Source organism: Cryptomeria japonica, chromosome 6, assembly GCF_030272615.1.
Source record: "Cryptomeria japonica chromosome 6, Sugi_1.0, whole genome shotgun sequence".
Classification (NCBI taxonomy): Eukaryota; Viridiplantae; Streptophyta; class Pinopsida; order Cupressales; family Cupressaceae; genus Cryptomeria; species Cryptomeria japonica.
The window spans coordinates 593,433,019-593,453,399 of record NC_081410.1 but is presented as its reverse complement, the minus strand read 5'-3'; positions in this window follow the sequence as shown (position 1 = coordinate 593,453,399).

Below are 20,381 nucleotides of genomic sequence, written 5' to 3'. Positions count from 1 at the left end.
GTTTTTCACGTATAAATCTGGTGTTATGGTGTTGTGGATGTTTTCCTTATGTGTTTACATCTTTCTTTTGTTTATTTTCATTAGATGGTTGAAGAATTTGGTTAGTAATGTTAAAGTTTGCAAAACATTGATTCACCCCCCCTCTCAGTGTTCCTTGAATCCAACACAATAGAGTATATGATATTTTATGCTCTTTTCTATAGTGGTCATTTTAGACAAAATTGATATTGTGCAGTGGCATCATCTAAGCATTTTTTAATGATTTTTATATTCTCTTGTAGAGAACTATGTGCTTTAGCACATTTATCAGAGGCCTCAACTAACCTCTTGTTCTTTATTTTCTTGATTGTCATTTGTTCTACTTGCTTCTCTATTTAAGGTGCGTGAGTTTTGAAATATTCCAATAGAAGCTTATTTTTTTATGTAGGAGGAAGAGATGATTCAATTGTTACCTTAGGAAATCCTTCTATAATTATTCTTATGGCTTCATCCAATAATTCTATAAATTCAACATGTTGCTAAAGAATCTCCTTTCTTGCAGATGAATGAAATATGTCTCCTAGTTGTAACTTGTGGAGAGGAAATGGAAATATATTAGATAGATCAACTTCCCCATCATGTGTAGGCAGTTGTAACAACTGTGGAGTGATTACCAATTGAAAATATATTTATTGTGTCAATATAGCTTTGATAGAATCATTAGGAGTAGTAGAGGGGGATGCTTCTTCCATATTTTTTGAGCTCTCTCGTGTACTAGTATGTACTTGCGCTTTTTGTTGGTTAGGGGTTGTCTTATCCAAAGTATTTTGTTTCTCTTGTTCATCTTGATCTTCATGCTCCTCTACATTTCCTAGAGCATTTGAAGGGGGGAGGGCATTAATTTAGATTCAATATTTTCTTCTTCTATGGCCTTATCCTTTTTTGCATGTCTTGTTCATTAGTGTAATCTAGAGGAGGTACATGTACTTCATCTTTATCCTTTTCCTCTTGTGAGATAGAGGATCCTTCTTTATCTTGTGCCTGTTCCCTCAAATCTCCATTCACTTGTGTGGTGTTTTCACTTTTTTGTCTCAACACTTGATCAAGGCTCTCTAAGACTTGTTATATTGTATTACCAAGAGGAACATTATATTTGATCGTGTACATGACAATTGCCTTAACAATGGTAGTCTGATCAAAGGGAGGCATTTATGGATATAGTTGTGGAAGTTTTGTGAGAGGAGTTTGTTTCTTTTTCTTTTTCCTCTTCAATATTGATGTTTGGGTTCACAATTTCCATGCACTTGATGCTATGAAGGTTCCTATTCAAAAACATGATTTTTTTTATTAAAAACATACGGAAAGCTTGAGAAACCATCAAAACATGGTCTTACAGCATGGCAATAACTTCTACAAGAGATTATCTATCAATCAACAATCTATTTGGTGTTTTTTTGTTATTTCTTTTCAAGACTACTCACTTGTTAAGACGTCATGGATTTATGCTTTGAAATTTTACTATAGAGGAATTAAGACTCCACTTGATCTCTTTTTTAAGGCTAAGAAAAAATCTCTCTTGGCCTAAGTTTGCATTGAAATATAGGGCTTCCTTAATCAAGATTTGGAGATGCACAAGACAATTATTGATTTAATTCACCCTAATATGCTTCATAAAATTGGGTCTAGAAGTTTCAAATCTTCGTGGAAAAATGAGAAGTGGTGCCCATACATATCATTTCACAAATATAAATAGTGTAAGGCTTATGTCTAACTTTTTGTACATATTCTTATGGTATCTAAAATAAGCCATAGATGACTCCTCTAGTCTTCATTAAGATCTTGGCAATGTCTCATTTATGCTCAGAGCTTGATGAACGTGAAGTTTCTCCATGCTTCTAGTGCCACAAACTGCTCAATATTATTTTCTCTTGGTAACTAATGGTGAATGGGCTAACAAAACATTGGTTTCATGCTTGTGCCATGTTTACTAGTGTTCATACCACTTTGAGAGGATGTAGTGACAAGTTTTTGGGTCCAATTGAATCTTGTTTGGAACGACAAAGTATTATCTCTCCTGGCATGTGTTTTGTTGCCAATTGGTAGTGCACTACACTTTTCATTTATAGCTGGCCTAATTGATATTTTGAATACTTGCAAGGGGTATATCATGTGGTTGACTAATGTTCAATCAATATATGTATCTCATCCTCACATTATACTGAAGTTGACCTAGTTGATATTTTGCAAATTGAGAAGGATACATATATAGAAGATCAAGATTGTTGAAAGGGGTGAATGTGTGTTGATAATGAGCAAGTGTGAATGTTAAAGGCAGTGAGACAAAAGCAACTAATGATGTAGAGTAGAAATGATTGTTGACTGACCTATGGAATAAAGCCATCAATATTAGTCATTCCTTTTGTACCAAAAATTGTATTTTAGGGAGTTGTTACTTCCTTGAGTTGTTGCACTTAATGCTATGAAGGTCCCTATTCAAAAACATGATTTTTTTTTATTAAAAACATATTGAAAGCTTGAGAAACCATCAAAACATGGTTCTTATAGGATGGAAATGACTTCTACAACAGATTATTTGTCAATTAACAATCTATTTGGTATTTTTTTGTTATTTCTTTTCAAGACTACTCCCTTGTTAGGACATCAAGGATTCATGCTTTGAAATTTTACTATAGAGGAATTAAGAATCCACTTGATCTCTTTTCTAAGATTATTGTAAACATTGAAAATTGTATTGTCTTTGATGACACTTTTCACTAGCCTTTTTCATCTAAACTGATTAAATAATTTAATTATTTAATTAGTCCTAATATTCTTCTTCTAATTTCTAATAATTAAATAATTCTTAATTATTTAATTATTGTTTTTCTAAACCATTAATTAAATAATTTTCATTATTTAATTAATGTTCATCATTGTCTCTTTCTAATCAATTAATCTTGATCTTAATCAATTAATCTTGATCTTAATCAATTAATCTTGATCTTAATCAATTAATCCTAACTATTCCTCTTTGATTAAATAATGCATTTAATTATTTAATCTCTTTATTCTAAGCTAATTATTCTTCCATAATTAAATAATTATTTTAACTATTTAATCCCTTTCTCTAAGTTATTCTAATTAAATAAATTTTTAATTTATTTAATTACCATGTGTGGGTGAAATACATAAATTTTATTTATTTATGTATGACCCCACTTTTCTCTTCCATTTTCTAATTTTTATCTCCATATTTATCTTTTCAACCTGTCAATTTGGAAAAATATGAGGATGATCAATTTATTTATTTATTAAATCCCCATATTATCTTCCTAGATTTGATTTTGGATTTCTTTCCAAATTTCTTCCATTTTTTATCTATCTCCTAATGGAACTTTGCTATGCGTTTGATCCTAGTCGTTGATTATTTTGTCTCCGGATTAATCTCATCCGTTGATTCAAAATCCTCTTTTCTATAAATTGAGCTCTCATTGTTCATTTTCAACAATCACGCTTCGAGTATCCTTATGCTACAATTTTCATCTTGTCATCTTGTTTGCTTTCGTTTGCGAAGGAGAAATAAGAAAATGGAGGTCAATGAAGGCAACACATTGCAATGGTTTGTGTTTTTGTTTTAGTGTTTTGCTTTCATTCTTTTATTGAATGTATTAGAATTCAATTTCATAAGCTTATTAGGTTTTGTGGTTGCCTAATTGTGTGTTTTGATGCCTTTTTCGAATTTCTTAGTTACATTTAATCGCGTATTAAAAATTTGACAAAATTTTCTTGTGAGTTTTTGATGTGACAGAATTTTGATGATATTTAGCATGCACAGTTGTCCAATATGTTGCAAAATCTATTAAATCTGTCGAAAGAGTATTTATTATATCATCCAACAAAAACATTATTTTTATCATGCAACATTAATATAATGGAAGTCTATTTTCCAAATCGTTATTTATTTTAGTATCAATCCTACTACATGCACTAAAATTGAGCAATAAAATGAACAATAAAGTGTTTAGTCTCTCCAGCCCATGTAGACATCTCATGAAACTCACATTTGCTTGAAAGTTTCTAAAACATTTTCACATTCGCATGAGACCTCTTTTTCTTTCAGAAATCTGTCACAAACAAAGCCCCCCACATTTTATTGAGGAAAAGAAAATAGCCCCATTTTATATTCATTTAAATCTAACCCTTTTTTACCTCAAGTGGGTTAGAAGTTAGTTTTAATTTTTTTAGATTGTAGATTTTTAAATTAATTTTATTTTTTAGATTTTTAGATTTTTTAAACATTCTAGTTTTTAGCTTTTAATTTCAGTGTTGGATATTAAATTAGTTCTTTTTGTTTTTAGATTTTAATTTAGTTTTTGTTGATTTAGTTAAATTTAGTTTTGTTTTATTTAGTTTAGATTTAAGTTATTTTGTTGTTAGTTTAGCTATAAAATTAGATAATTTTATTTTTGTTAGTTTAGTTTTTAGATTAGATTAAATTTTGTTTCGTTATTTAGTTTTTTTAAATTAGATTTAAAATTAGTTTTTTTTTAATTAGATTTAAATTTTATTTCGTGAATTAATTCTTGAATTTTCATTTCATGCAGGTTCTTTTATGGGGCATCTATTTTCGTGTGTCGAAGACCATAATCTCTTGAAACTACTAATTCGTTTGGTGTAGGACGCGACAAAAGAATCTTATAAAAAATAGAATGTTTGTGTTTTCTAGATTAGTGCACACTTCAATTTCCTAAAGGATAAAGAACACCATGTTTGCTATATGTCTTATTTCATTTTGTTTGTGTGTTTTTACCTTTAGAGGGAATGCCTCCCGATTTGCCTATCACTTCACATAGGCATTGGTGAGAGGGAACGACCCAAGTAGCAACGGGCTAAGGCCAAGCTCTTCTGAACCACTATAAATAAATGCATTTGTGACGAAAGTTGCAAGCGACGGGTGTCGATGTGTCATACCGACGTAAATCTCCCTCAGTGTCTGTGTGGCATGTGAAAAGTTGTAGAGTGTAACCTCTGCAACCTGGGAGGCCTCCTTAACAAAGCGAAACACTGCATGTATGGCCACCCGAACAAATGCCTTGACTAAAAACCTTTGTTCTTAGAGACCTAAAATCTTTCTAGTTGTTGGTACAAGAGGTCGGACCTCTGATGACATCTCATGTTCTTATGGCTCTTAGTAGAGATACAAAGTTCGCCATGGGGAGTTTTCATGAGAACTAATGCTTGGCTGCCTCGGAGAAGTGAATGTCATGGAGTGGAGCCAGTGGGGTCAAGCATCTAAGTATCCACTTTGAGCAAGCGTAGTTGGGGAAACCCAAGTGAGATCCAACAACTATTGTCCTTACTAGCCATTGGATTCATTGTTGAAGGTGCATGATTCTCTTATATCAAGGTCAAACAAACACTTTGTCTTCCATGTTTGTCAAAAGGTGAAGAAAAAACAATTCTCGTAAGTGGTCATAAACAACCTTGGTTTTCATCAAAAAGCAAAATAATGTTTCCAAAAAGTTCAAACAAGTTTCATATCAAACAAAGTTCAAACAAGAGTTCACATTTTGTCCAAGTATTCATCCAACAATTGAACATGGCTTGTCAAAACATTGGATATCCTTGTTTCAACATTTATGTCACTTAGGGTTAGCCTTTGCATAGTCCAACCTTGGGTCTTAGGTCCCATAGACATTGCCTTTCATTTACACTTAGGTTTAAAATCATTTCCCTGAGTCTTCATTGCTTTATCATCATCCTAAACTAGGTTTTGGCTTAGCTTATACCCTAGGTTATATCATTGCATAGTCTTGTCTTAGGTTGACATTGTTATACATTTGCATTTACATCCCTAAGCGTACATCATTAGGTCATATCATATCTTTGCTCCAAATCATATCATATCATAACATTGGGTCATATCTTTGCATCATAATCATAACTTTGGTCCATCTCATAACATAAGGTTGCATTTACATCCTTAGGTCATGTCACATTTTTTAGTCATATATTTGGTCCATTTCATATTTTTAGGTCATTTCATATCTCTAGGACCTTGTCATTATCATTGTCCTTTTGCATAATAGTCCCAAAATTAAGTTTTTCCAAACTCCAAAGATTCAAATCTCTAGATTAAACCCTAAGTTATTGTTAGGGAGTATTGACCTTGTCCAAAATTTGTCTTCTTGTCAACATCATTTTGTCAAACCTAGCTTAGTATCCAAGCATATAGATGCGACATTGTCATTTGTCCTATTGTCCTTTTGTCCTTTGTCCTTTTGTCAATTAAGGTCTTGGCTTCATTTCAATTTCCCAAGGTTGAGTCTTTAGGTTTGCATTCCAAGAGTTTGTCCAAACCTTGAAAAGTCAAAAAATAAATAAATATAGGTTGCATTCTTACCTTAGATTGCAAGATCATCTTTTAAAATTACATTAAGTTGCATACCATAATCATTCAAAAAATTCAAAATACCAAAAACATTTAGCTGCATTGTCAATCACCTAGGTTGCATTAGTTTCATACATCATCCTTAAAATCAAAAATCCCAAAAAAATCATTGCATAGTGACATGTCTATTGAAACAAGATTCCAAGATCCTATTATGCAACAAAGTTTGACATATCAAGCGATAATTGGTCTAATCAATAATACAATGAATCAATTTTTAATCCAAAGCAATCAAAATTCTATCCAACCCAACAACAATACAATATTGGTCAAACATTTTATGATGAAATGGGTATCCAAATACGAAAACTAGAGGAGAAACTAGCTCGGGAAATAGAAATATTGGAACAAAAAAGTGAAAAACCATGAAAAGAATTCATCACAAATATCCAAAATGTTTCAAAAATTTCCAGGTCCAAATCCAAATATTGAGCCAATTGATGTAAAATCTCTTATCAAACGATCAGACATATCGACCCTCCTCGCACAAATAGAGATGATGAAACAATTTCAAGCAACAAACACAAATTTCAACCAAGTCCCAAGTTAGACTTCATTTGATCAAATTTCGTTCAATCAAATCTTGAACCAACAACCAATGATGAATCAACAACCAATGGTCCAACATGCCCAACATATTCAACCAATGCTCCAACATATCAAACCAACATAGCCAATGGTCCAACATTTCCAACAACAACCAATGATCCAACATATCCAACCAACACAATCAATGGCACAATTTCAACAATATGCTCAACCAAATACACAATGTCAACAATTGATTCAACCAACTATGGAGTATCAACAACAAACTCAACGGACAAATCAATATCAACAACTACAACCAAAAATTCAAAAACAAAAGTTGCAACTCACACCATACCAAATTTCAAACATGTCAAATCAATTCAACCAAAACCCAATTCAAAATCAAAATGTAACACCAAAACATAACCAAATCACCTTCAAACAAGTCCAAAATCCAAACCCAATCACGTCAAAACCTCACAAGGATTCAAATGTGTCTCCAAAGAAAGGTGGCTCTATTACAAAGCTCTTAAAGAGAGTCCTAAGTGAATTTTTTGAGAAAGATAAAAATCATATACCCATGTCTAGCAATGGCTCATCCCTCCATAAGAAAATTGACTCTCTAATGGCATTTATTCCTACACCTTTTGAAGCTTCACAAGAACCTTCCATATCATCCTCATCAAACGATATACCCAAGGATGAAATTCCCCAAGGGCTATCCATAATTGATCATCAATCTAATCCAATTCATGATGCGCATTCTCTTCATGCTTCAGATATGCTAGACCCAATGCCACCATGTGCTTCATTTCTAATCACATCTATTGCGGAAGATCTCATTCAAATTCCATCTCCCTCATGTCAAAGCATTGATTCCTTGCCAAAATCCCCCATGCATATCCAAAGTCCAATCCCATCTCAAGAGGATGATTCAAAGCGTGAAGAAATGAGTCTTAAAGCAAATCAAGATCAATATCCTAAAGCTTTATCATTCCATCCAATTATTAACCAAGATCCCATCTTCACAGACACTTATGAATCCCCTATCCCAGTTCATCCTATCCCAAATTATTCCCTTCATGACCAAAAATTCCTCTTAAATCCCATTGACATTATACTCCTTGAGAAAGGTAAAGATATCCCTTCCATTCTTCCTAATGATCCCATTGAAATCCAAGAGCAGAGAACCTTTAAAGAGGAACCCAATGATTTTCCTCCTTGTCAAGATTAAATTATCCCTTTAAATCCTCCACAAGATCCCTTTACTCCTCCATCTCCATGTCCTAATCCTCCATATACGCTCCACGATCTCATTTCCTTTGACCCCATTATTCCTCCAATTCCATCTCATGAAGAGCATGCCATTGATCCTGATCCCCCTCATGATTTTAACATGTTGGTGCAAGATGTTCATGAACCCCCTACGTGCACAATGGGTTCCTCTACTTTGGTCCAGTCTGATCCACTTCATGATCCCATCATTCCTATCATATCATATCCACCTCATAATGGACTCGCGTCTTCTTCCCAAAGTAAATAGTATCCTACAGGTCAAAATATTCATAAAGGAAAAAGGGTAGACCTTCACAAGAAAGAACCCCTCGATATCAAAGAAAGCATTAATGGTCATGGCCTCAATGACATTCCTCAAGATGTTGGTATTCCTACCAAACCTAAATCTACTCATACACCTTCCTTGTCATCCCTTCCATCCATTTTAGGTCCTTATATCCATTTGTCCCCTATGCAAGGTCAGCAAAGGCACACATCTTTGAGAACCTCCCATCCATCCAAACAACTTTCATTTCATTCCTATCCATCCATACATTCATTTCCCTCTCCAAACAATTTGGATGCCAAGTATAAAAGTCATAAGTCCAACAATCCACATATAGTCAAGGATCAACATGTCCAATTTAATCAACATGTAAAAACAAAGAAAAATATGATCCAAAAAAAAAAATCCAAGAGGCCACAAAGGCCCACTGAGCAAAAGAAAGAAAATTCAAAAGCTATATGGGTTCCTAAATCACTTGTGCAAGCAATGCATTCCAAGGAACTACAAAAGAATGAAAAATCAAGAACCATGTGGATTCCTAAGCAGATCCTTGAAGCACAACAGTCAAAATAAGCATCGAACTTGGCATCCAAAATTGCTATTCCTCGATCCAAACCTTCCAAGTTTATTCCTCCATCACCTCCTTCATCCGTTTTGGGTCCTTATGTCCCAAAATCCATGGCCTTTCCTCCATCAAAATCTCAAAATCTTAGATCCACTTTCCCTCCATCAGTTCTTCTCCCCTCAAGGTGTGTGCCAATGTTGATCTTTCCATCATTTCCATCCGCTCAAACACAATTCTTCCAATACCCTATCCATTATCCAACACCTTTTTTCCATCCTTTCGTCCATCTTATCCAATCCTTATCTTAGTCCCATTTCATTTCCATGTCCTTATCCTACCAACGTCTTTGAGCATACTTTTAATATTCATGGTCCATTTTTCAAGGCTACTAAACAAAAAACAAGATTCTTTAGTCTTTCTTCCATCCCCTATCATGTGTCCATCTTCTACTAAAAAATAAAAAATGTCAAAAAAATGAAAAAAAATTGAAAAAAAAAAAAAAAAAAAATTCACTAAAAAACGGAAAGAAAAACAAAGAGTAAAGAAAAATAATCCGTCCTCTAGTGAAAACTAGGCAAACAGGTGCCTTGGGCAAGTACCATGATGAAAACCTAGCAAACAGATATCATGCATAATCTATGAACTTCTTGCATTCCACACTTGGGGGTAGGTTTCATTATCCTATCTATATCCACATTCTTGTTTTACCTTTGATCTTGAAAAGGCTAAGGATCTTCATTAATATCATGCATCCTATTTGCAACTTTCAGTCTATCACAACTTTTGGTCCTTTATCCATTGGCTTATTCCTTTCATCCATATTTCTTGGCTTATTGCAACCTTTTGCCACTATCTCTTAAGCCTATCACAATCTTCAGTCCATATCCTTTATCCATTTTTTATCTTTCTTATCCTATCCATATCCTATCATCGTCCATATGCTCTTTTTTGTCCCTTAATCTTGATCTGACGTAAGGATGTAAATTGAAAAACATGATTTCCAAAACCTCTTGACATGTCCCTAATGCCATTCCATCGCTTTACATTGTCATATCCAATCCTTTATCTCATCATGTGATAGTCCTTGGGAATTGCATATTCTCTATCTCCATAATAAATGGCCTTTGTATCCCCTCTATCCACCAACATTTCAACAATATTATTTATACATTCATCATATTCCTTGCCTTGCTTGACACTAGGGGCAAAATAAATAAAAAATCCCTAAAAATCAAATAAAGTCCTAAAAAAATCATTAAAAAATTGCAAAACTTGCTGAAATAAAACAAAAACTTTCAAAAAATTTCCTAAAATAATCCAAAAATAATTTGTAAAAATGTCCTGAAAAAAATCCTTAAAATTGAAAAATGTCCTGAAATAATCCAAAAACATTCATAAAATGTCTTCAAAAAAAGCACAAAAAAATCTAAAAATTCAAAAAACCCTAAAAATTTGAAAACATAAAAAATCCAAAAACAATCACTTTCATTTCCTTTCACCAATAAATTGTCCCCTTTGTACATAGATAGACATTTGAGCAGACGTCAGATAGAAACACATTAAACATTACGCTTAGCAAATCACGCATTAACAGATGAACTGTTCAACCAACCAAGCATTCAAACTGATTGAACTCGACCTATGAATCAACAACATCAATATCATTGGTGCTTTGTCAATATTATCATGGGTCTTATATAGGGTGTGGTATACTCGAAACTAGACTGTGTCCTATCTTAGACGGGGTACTGCATTCCCTGAAACCAGGCAACATGATCGTCCGATCATCAAACAAACATTATCACTTTGACAACGAAGATCAAAATGGTTGTTTGACTTGTTTGGATTTGTGCATCTCATCTTTCACTGATTTGTCTTTGATCATATTCCTATGTTGCTCGATGATGTCACTGAGTGATTTAGAGTAGTTGGGATGACTCGTGGTCATTTAAATTCATATTATAAATTTAAATTCTCTCACAACATCATAATATATATTTTGCAATGTGGTCCCATTTTCAATGATGCACCCATTTTTTTTAATCATTAAATCAACATTTAACCCTTACTAAAATTTCCATTTAAATACAACAAACAATTTTGCCTATTTCCAATATAAAAAAAATGTATTCTTGACATAGACATTCATTATAATATGGTTCACTACTTTATTTATGTACAACATCACTTATATGACCATCTTCAATGTATGATATTGTTGGAAATTTGGAGGAATTGATTATGTGTTGCATTGATGTTTGTCATTGATGGCAACACTGGATGCTCTAGCTACTTTGGTTGTTTAACGGTATCAGATTGGTCCTAGTAGGATGATTGGTTCCTGGTTGGTGAGATCATGTTGATCCGGTATGCTTCGGTATGCTTTGGTTTGTGGAATTGGTTTGGATTGGCTATTCATGTAATCCTGATGTGTATCACATTTAGTTGGTATTGATTTGATGATCCGGAAGCTATCACTTGTTCTAGTTGTTAAATGCTTGATCAATCCCAAAGACACTGAGAGGGGGGGTGAATCAATGTCTAACTGGTGAAGGAAATATTTAAACTTGTTTGCAACTTTACAACCCAAATTAATGTACTGGTAAACAATCAATAAAGAAATAAAGAGAAATAAGAGACATAGCATCAATGCACACCATAACACAAGATATTTTGGCGAGGAAACCCGATAGGGGAAAAACCTTGGTGGGATTTGTGACCCACAATATTTACTCACTAGCCAATATGAATAAATATTACTGATACAAGAGGGGCCTGCACATGCAGGAAGGCCAATAGCCTAGAGCCCACTGCTCAATCACAAAAAGGAGTCACACTGACTACAAAATTGGATGATTAAATCCAATGACAATGTACTGCTCAAAATAGCATCTACAATGCTTGATTCAGTACCGGTTTAAGCTCTGTCAAATACCTCTGCCACAAACCTTTCTTCTCTTTACTCTGCTCTTATTCGCTCATCAAAATTATTACATCAAAATGCATATACATAATCCACTTGCATTGATTACCTATGCATACCTATGACACTTTTTACATACCTATGTCACTTACAAAATGACCTATAAGATCTCATACATATATGAGTCTTTACAATACATCATGTCAGCTATACAATATAATTACAATACAAAACAATATAATTTTCATATCGGTTGGGGTGTCGATAAGATCTTCTATCGGTGTAGACTGGTTGTCGGTGAGAATAATCTTGTTGTACATGTCGGTGTCGGTAGATGATGTTTGTTGCCGGTGTATGTTGTGAACCGTATTGCCAGTTGGTTGCCATCAATGAAAACGTCAATTATTCTCATCTGAGTGTATGATGCCAACAATCTCCCCCTTTAGCATTGATGGCAACACTCATGAGAAAAATCCAAAAATTGATATCCAAAAATAGGAGTTCTCCCCCTGAGCAAATGATCTCATCTGTACATTTTTTTCCATATTAATACTCCCCCTTTGACATCAATCACAAAGGATGTCAAAAAGAATCAAAGAATTCAAAATTCTACCTCATAGACTATATTCGGTTATGTACAATTTGAAATATATCCGCCAAAATCAGATTAAGACTCTGCATGAATTTGGTGTTGTCAGAGATAATAGTTTCAGTTTGTTGGATCATACCAGTCAGATAATGCATTTGTTGCTCCGGTGATCTTTCTCCTTGAATTGTTGCTTGAGACAGCTCAATCCGTTGAGTTATAATTAGGTTGTCCAATCTAGGACCAAGTTTGTTTTTCAGCTCACGTGCCTTCATTCTTATCCTTGCTTTTTCTTTTTTCTAGTTTCTCAATCTTTTCCTCAAAAACTGTCATTTCTTGATCAAAAACTGATGTAAGCTCCGAAGAACCTATCATATTGTCTGCTATATCATCAATTTATTTTTGTGTCTTCTTTGTCTCTTCCTCAATGTCTTATGTCAAGTTGTGAGGCTTGCATGCTTCCTTATACAATTCTTTATATTCCAGAATGGTGGAATTAAGTACTGGTAATAAGGAAACAATGTGCTCAATACAGTCCTTGATAGTTTTATTAAAGAATTCATTTTTCTCCTTATTTACCCTTTCCTTAACAGTCTCCTCATTAATCTTATCTACAATTAGCATATTTGAAGCAATAAATTTGGACAATGTGTCCAATTTACCTAAAAGATCCATCAATGTGATCTATCTTACAAGCCAGTGAAATCATCTTCAATATAGGTAATGTGTCATCAATGGCCTTAAATGCTAAGGCGTTGCAATCTGTGATCCTCTTAATTGAATCCAAAAGTACATCAGTCACATTTGTAGGCCTGAAATTCATGGTGGAAGTGCTAGGCTCAGCAATAACTTTCTTTTCTTCATATACTTGTCCAATTGCCTTACCACTTCTTCCTTATTTCCATCATTGACCTCTTCTTTATTCATTGTTTCTTCTTTTTGCTCATTCTATGTTTCAATTTTTCTTTCAATCTTACTGTCATCCTTATTCTTTGTCTTGCTGACTGTCAGTTCAGCTATACTCTGTTCAGGTTCTTTCTCTGGAAGTTTCTCTACCTTCTACTGATTGTCAACATTTGTAGGTTCAATTTATGCTTTTACCTCTACTTCTACTTGTACTTTTGTCAGTTTCTTAATGTTAGGCTGAGTAGCATCTGGGATGGTATCAGGTTTCTCAACTTGTGTTGGTATCTCAATGATCTGAGAGTCAACAATGTTGATTGATGACTCGGAGATTTCAATATTTGCAGCATCAATTTGTTTTACCTTTGTAGTCTCTTTGTCCATGACAATGTTGAAGTCTTGTGTGTCCACATTCATGGTAAAAAGAACTTCAGATTCCAGATTGGTGTCATCTCTTGTTATTTCCTCTACCTTCTCTTCCTATTGACTGTCAGTTTGTACTGGTGCCTCTGCAGTTATTGGTGGGGTGTCTCGTGCTGGTGGAGGAAGGTTATCCTTGACCGTTATATTAGGTACACTACCAATTTTACCTTTACCTTTATCCTTTTGATATACCTTTGTAAAAGACACATCAATTTTCTGTCTATCATTTTCTTCTTTCTTTTCTCTTTCCACAAAGAATATGTCCCACTTATCTGTTGTTTCATCTGCAATTTCCTTAACTCGGCCTACCATAAGGCTAACCTGTCGGTGACCACTTACAAAAACTGATTGGTTGGCTTCTGTAATCAATTCATCAATCTCCTGTTGGGAATTGACAGGGTGAACCGCCAACAATGCTTCAACTTTTAATTTCTTATCCAATTCCATAACTAGCATTCTTTTAGCTTCTAACCTCAAATACAAATCATTGGGCAGATCATCTACAACCTTAATGAGAACTTTCTTGTAGATATCAAGATGTAATATAATGCTTTCCTCTATAGTGTTTTTATCTGCATCCTTGAAAGAATGATAGAGTTTATTTACATTGCTAAGGTTACCTTCTTGTTTGATCTCATTTATCAGTTCCTCCGGTTTAAGAGTGTCTGGTGCCTTAGATTCTGATTTCTTCTTAGGAGTTACCTTCTTCTTGGGACCATTGGGATCTCTTATAGCATGTTGCTTCTTTCTTTGTGTCCTTGACTTCTTTAGAGATGGGGCAGGTGTCGATGAAGGTTTTCTTTTTTGCCTTTCAACTCTTTTAAATTCAGTTAATTTATCACTTTCTGTCTCAGAAGAAGTAACAACCGGGGAAACATGAGCTACCAATGTCTTCTCTGACTAACTTTTTACTTCAACAATAATACTGCCAAGACTCGTTAACCCTTCTGTAACTTCTTTCACCATTTTAGAAGCATCTTTCATGAATTTGTCTCTTTTCTTTATTTTCTTCATCATGGCTACATCACTTTCAATTGTTTCAGCACTACCAAATATTTTCTCTAATGGTTCTGGTGGAGCATCTAGGCATATTTTTGCATATGATTCCAAGATGTGAGAGTCCACCTCATATCCCATTTCAGTATTCCATATTGTTCTGGGTATAATTGCTTCCATCTAGATTTCATCTCTCTTTACTACAAAGCATATTTGTTTATCATATTTGTCTACAATGCTTTGGGAAATCTTTTCTCTCTATTTCATTCTGGTTTGAAAATTCTTGAAGTAATCTTTGACCAACTCATCACTGTTAACTCCCATATCAATGATTACCTCTTTTATCTGTTTTCCAACATAAATATCATGGGTAAAACCCTTATGACCTATGTCAGGGATCTCCTTAGAAAAGTAAAGCATTAAACATACCAACAGATTTCCAAATTTGAATGTTCCTTTCTTGTCACCTTTTATCTTATCCAAATTTTCTAGAAATTCATCATTCAACCATTCACAAATGTCAATATTTTCATTGTTTACAATAATCTCATGTGCACTGTGAATGCATGAACTTGATACAGAATTCAATCTATTTGTGTGACCAACTTTATATCCTATTATCATGCTAGCAAATTTAACATTTTTATCCTTTATTTCATTAACCCTAAGTGACTGGTTGTCATATGTAGCTCTGGTTAAGCTCATAACTTCCTTGTTAGGGATTTTCTTCTTTTTGTCAGGTCTAGAACTGGTGGAGGGTAAACCAGTAACAGATTTAATAGCTTCCTTGGTAATCTTGAATATTGAGTCCAACCACATAAATTCTCTGTGAACTCTGCTAAGGACATAGCAGACGACTTCATCTGAGAATTCTGGTATATGGAGGATGTCTATGAAACCTAAATCCTCAACTACCTTATGTTCCGGTTTCACTATCACATCCTTGTCAGTAATTACATTCATGTACATGTTCATCAAATCTTCAGATCCTAAACTTTCTATGTTGCAATGTATATATACCCTAGGGTCTTCAGTGAACGTGACTCCCTTCGGGATTTTGGAAAATGCACCAATAGAATCATCTTGTTTTTCTATCTTGGGAATGATCTTGAAAACTGGTCTAGGTCACTTAATGTTTTCCACAATAGTAGGGTTTGCTACGAATTCAGGAACAGAAGATGAAGATGCCATTGTGAAAGATAAATACCTCTTAACTATGAAATCCTTGGATGCCCTGAAAAAGTTCTTTGTTGCTTCACCTTTAGAATGCCTTTGCTCAATTTCGATCTCTTTGAATGCTTGGATGCTTGGTGAGTTGAAATGAAAGGTTACAATGCCTTTATAGCCAAAATTTTGACTTACAACCACAATAAATGCTCGTCGGTGAAGTGAAAAACTCCATATATTTATCGGTAAAGAAGAAATATGACTTCTTACCATCAACCGAGGCTAAATGCATGGTTTTCAATTTGTTGCCTTACCCCTGAAGATTATTCCTTAGTTGGATGAAGAATCTTCTACCGGTGCAAGATTACCCTATTCTGTCGATGCAATGACGATTAATCACCTTTCTGATCTCTCTTCCTAATCCATTGTTTTGAAAATTCTTGCTTGATTTCAATCACCTTCTCTTTGCCTTTGTTATTAGATCCTTTATTGTTTGCTAGTGAATTCTTGCTTCTACAAAATTTTGCAATATGCCCAATCTTGTTACATGCATAACAAGTTACATTGTTTCTCTGAATAGTCTTTCCAGAACCTTGACTGGTTTGAGTTCTGCATTGATTAGATAAATGTCGAAATCTACCACAAACATAGCATTTCACATTCATTCTACAATTGTCTGAGTTATGACCATTTTTATTGCATTTGGAACATTGACCGATGGGTAAGTTTGTATTATGATTATTCCTAAATCTGCACTGATTTGCTCTATGACCAAATTTGTTGCAATTAAAACATTTCCCATTAAATTTATAAGCATTAGTTTGCCTTACCAATTTGTTGTGATCATGATTGTTTGCAGTCCCTGAGCTTTCTCCATGTTCAAATCCAAGTCCAATTGTTTCTCCATCAGGTTTCTGACTTTTCAGCATATCATCAAGATTATCTAAACTTTTCTTGAATTTGTCTTTGTATTCATTTGCAGTGATCAACTCACTTTCCAAAGTGCTAGCTTGTCTCAAAAGTCCATCTTTGTCATGTTGCATGTGAATTAAATTAGTTTTGAGCATATCATTTTCATAACTATGCCTTTGAGATTCATCTGATCTTTCATTTAGTCTTCTGGCCAAATCTTCATCATTCCTCTTTCTATCTTCAATATCTTTGCATAGTCTCATGGTTAAATCTTGCATCTCATTCTTCATGTTACTGTTCTCTTGTCTCAATTTGTCTACAATATCTCTAAGAGTTTCTTTTTCTTCATTATCTTGACTTTGCAATTGCACATGTAATTCTTTTCTCTTATTCTTTGCTATAACTAGGTTATCTTGAAGTGCTTTGATAAATTCTTGAGCAGTTCTAAGTTCATCTTCCAATTTGATATTCTTCAATTTCTATGCATCAAAATCTTCAAGAGCTCCTTCCAATTGTTGTCTTAAGCTTTCCATTGATACCGGTTTCAAAATCTTCCTCAAGCTGTTAGGCTTTTGCAAATAGAGGACTAGGCTCTGATACCAATTGTTAGATACTTGATCAGTCCCAAAGACACTAAGAGGGGGGGTGAATCAGTGTCTAACCACTGAATGAAATATTTAAACTTGTTTGCAACATTACAACCTAAATTAATGTACCGGTAAACAATCAATAAAGCAATAAAGAGAAATAAGAGACAACATCAATGCACACCATAACACAAGATATTTTGGTGAGGAAACCCTGTAGGGGAAAAACCTCGGTGGGATTTGTGACCCACATTATTTACTCACTGGCCAATATGAATAAATATTATTGATACAATAGGGGCATGCACATGCAGGAAGGCCAATAGCCTAGAACTCACTTCTCAATCACAAAGAGTCACACTGACTACAAAATTGGATGATTAAATCCAATGACAATGTATTGCTCAAAATAGCATCTACAATGTTTGATTCAGCATCGGTTTAAGCTCTGTCAAATACCTCTACCACAAACCTTTCTTCGCTCTACTCTGCTCTTATTCGCTCATCAAAATTATTACATCAAAATACATATATAGATATTCGTTCTCATAATCCACTTGCATTGATTACCTATGCATACTTATCACACTTTTTACATACATGTCACTTACAAAATGACCTATAAAATCTCATACATATATGAGTCTTTACAATACATCATGTCGGCTATACAATACAATTATAATACAAAACAATATAATTTCCATGTCAGTTGGGGTACCGGTAAGATCTTCTATCGGTGTATATTGGGTTCCAGTGAGAATAATCTTGTTGTGTCTGTCAGTGTCGGTAGATGATGTTTGTTGTCAGTGTATGTTGTGAACCATATTACCAGTTGGTTGTCATCAATGGCAACATCAACTATTCTCATCTGAGTGTAGAATGCCAACACTAGTAAGCCTTTTGGTTACCGTTGTTCGTGGTGTTTCAATTAGCTTATGGCAACCTATTATAGGTCTGGTGGTTATTCTGCTAGGTTATGAATCAATTTATGTAACGTGTGGGTCGATGCATTACCGGTTGGATTCATTGATTGGATTATGTTGTTTTGGTCTTAGGCTGACTTGGTTGATCATTAGATTGTGGGTTTAAAGTGATGAATTTATCGTATTATATTTTAGGTGACCAGCCTAATTGTTTAAGTCTTGAGTTGGTCTAAATATGATGTAAGATCTCTTTGTAGATCATGAGATAATGGTATGCAAGCGAATAATGTTGTAATCATTTATGCAGAGGATTTGGTAGATCATAGGTGATCGAATTGGATTTGTGGAAGAGGTTTAAGGCCTCTGGTATTGAGCTTAACCGGAATTGTACGCAGGCATGGGAGATGTTATACTTGCAGTTCAATCTTCATTCTGGATTGTTGTCTGATGGTTTTTGTAGTCAATGAGACTCATTTTATGATGAGCAGTGTGCTCTAGGTTGTTGGCCTTCCTGACTATGTAGGCCCCTTATTGTAATATTTATTCATCTGATTAGTGGATAGATATTGTGGGTCTCCACTCCCACCGTGGTTTTTCCTCTTTGAGGTTTTCCACGTATAAATCTATGGTGTTACGTTGTTCATCTTTGTGGTTGCATTGTTGCTTTTTGTTATATGCTTTTATGTTTACCAGTTGCTAAGTTGTATTAATAAGGTTAAATTTCTTCATTCTGGTAGAACACTGATTCACCCCCTGCCCCCTCTCAGTGTTCTTGGATCCCAACAATTGGTATCAGAGCCTGGTGTCTCGGAGTAAGTTTAACAGCTTGAGGAAGATCATGTATCCAGAATCTATGGAGATAAGTTTAAGGAAGGAACTTCAAGTAGCACTTGAAGACTATGATGCTGAAAGATTGAGAAACATGAAGATGCAAGATGAGTTGAAATCTACAAAGGAATTCATTTTTACTCTGCAAGATAGGTTGTCATCTGCCCAAGCTAAAAGGAAGCAACTTTTACAAAATCAGGATGATGAAGAGAAGGATTCTCTTAAGGAACAATGTCAGAAACTGAGTTAGGAGAATATTATCATGAAGAATGGAATGCAAGCCCTAACTATGAGGATGTCCAAGGAGATTGAAGACCTGAAGAAGAATGAAGATAATCTTGCTATATCTCTAAAAGATAGATCTGAGGAATGCATTAGGTTGGCACATGAGAATGATGTGTTGAGAACTGAATTGGTGCAATCACAGAACAATAAGCAAGAATTGGAAAGAATGGTAACAGTCCTAAGAGGAGATCTGGATGCTACAAATTAATACAAGGACAAGTTGAAGGTTAGTTCTGCTAAGCTTGATGAATTATTGAAGGATCAAAGGGACACCAAAGACACTAGAGGTCTTGGGTTTGAGCTTGGAGAAAGCTCCAGTACTACAAATGAAGATTAGGCATTCGGTATGCATGATGTTTAGAAGGCCAACCAGAATCAGAGGTCAAGTAAGGCAACCCAATACTTTGTTTGCAATAAATTTGGTCATATGGAAAAACATTGTATAAATAGAGCAAAGATCAAAATATTAATGCGATTCTTGATCAATGTTCAAATTGTAAGAAGTATGGTCATAGGACAGAAGATTGTAGAATGAATTTGAAATGCCATGCATGTGGAAAGTTTGGGCATATGGCTAATCAATGCAGGTCAAGGAATGGTCAAGGTTACAATAAGGCAATTCAGAAGAATAATGTCACTTGTTATGCATGAAACAAAGAAGGACATATTGCTAAATTTTGTAGAAGCAAGAACCTACCGGTAGGAAGTGATAAATCTAATGAAAAGGGAAAGCAGAAGGTTGATGACATTCGGAAGGA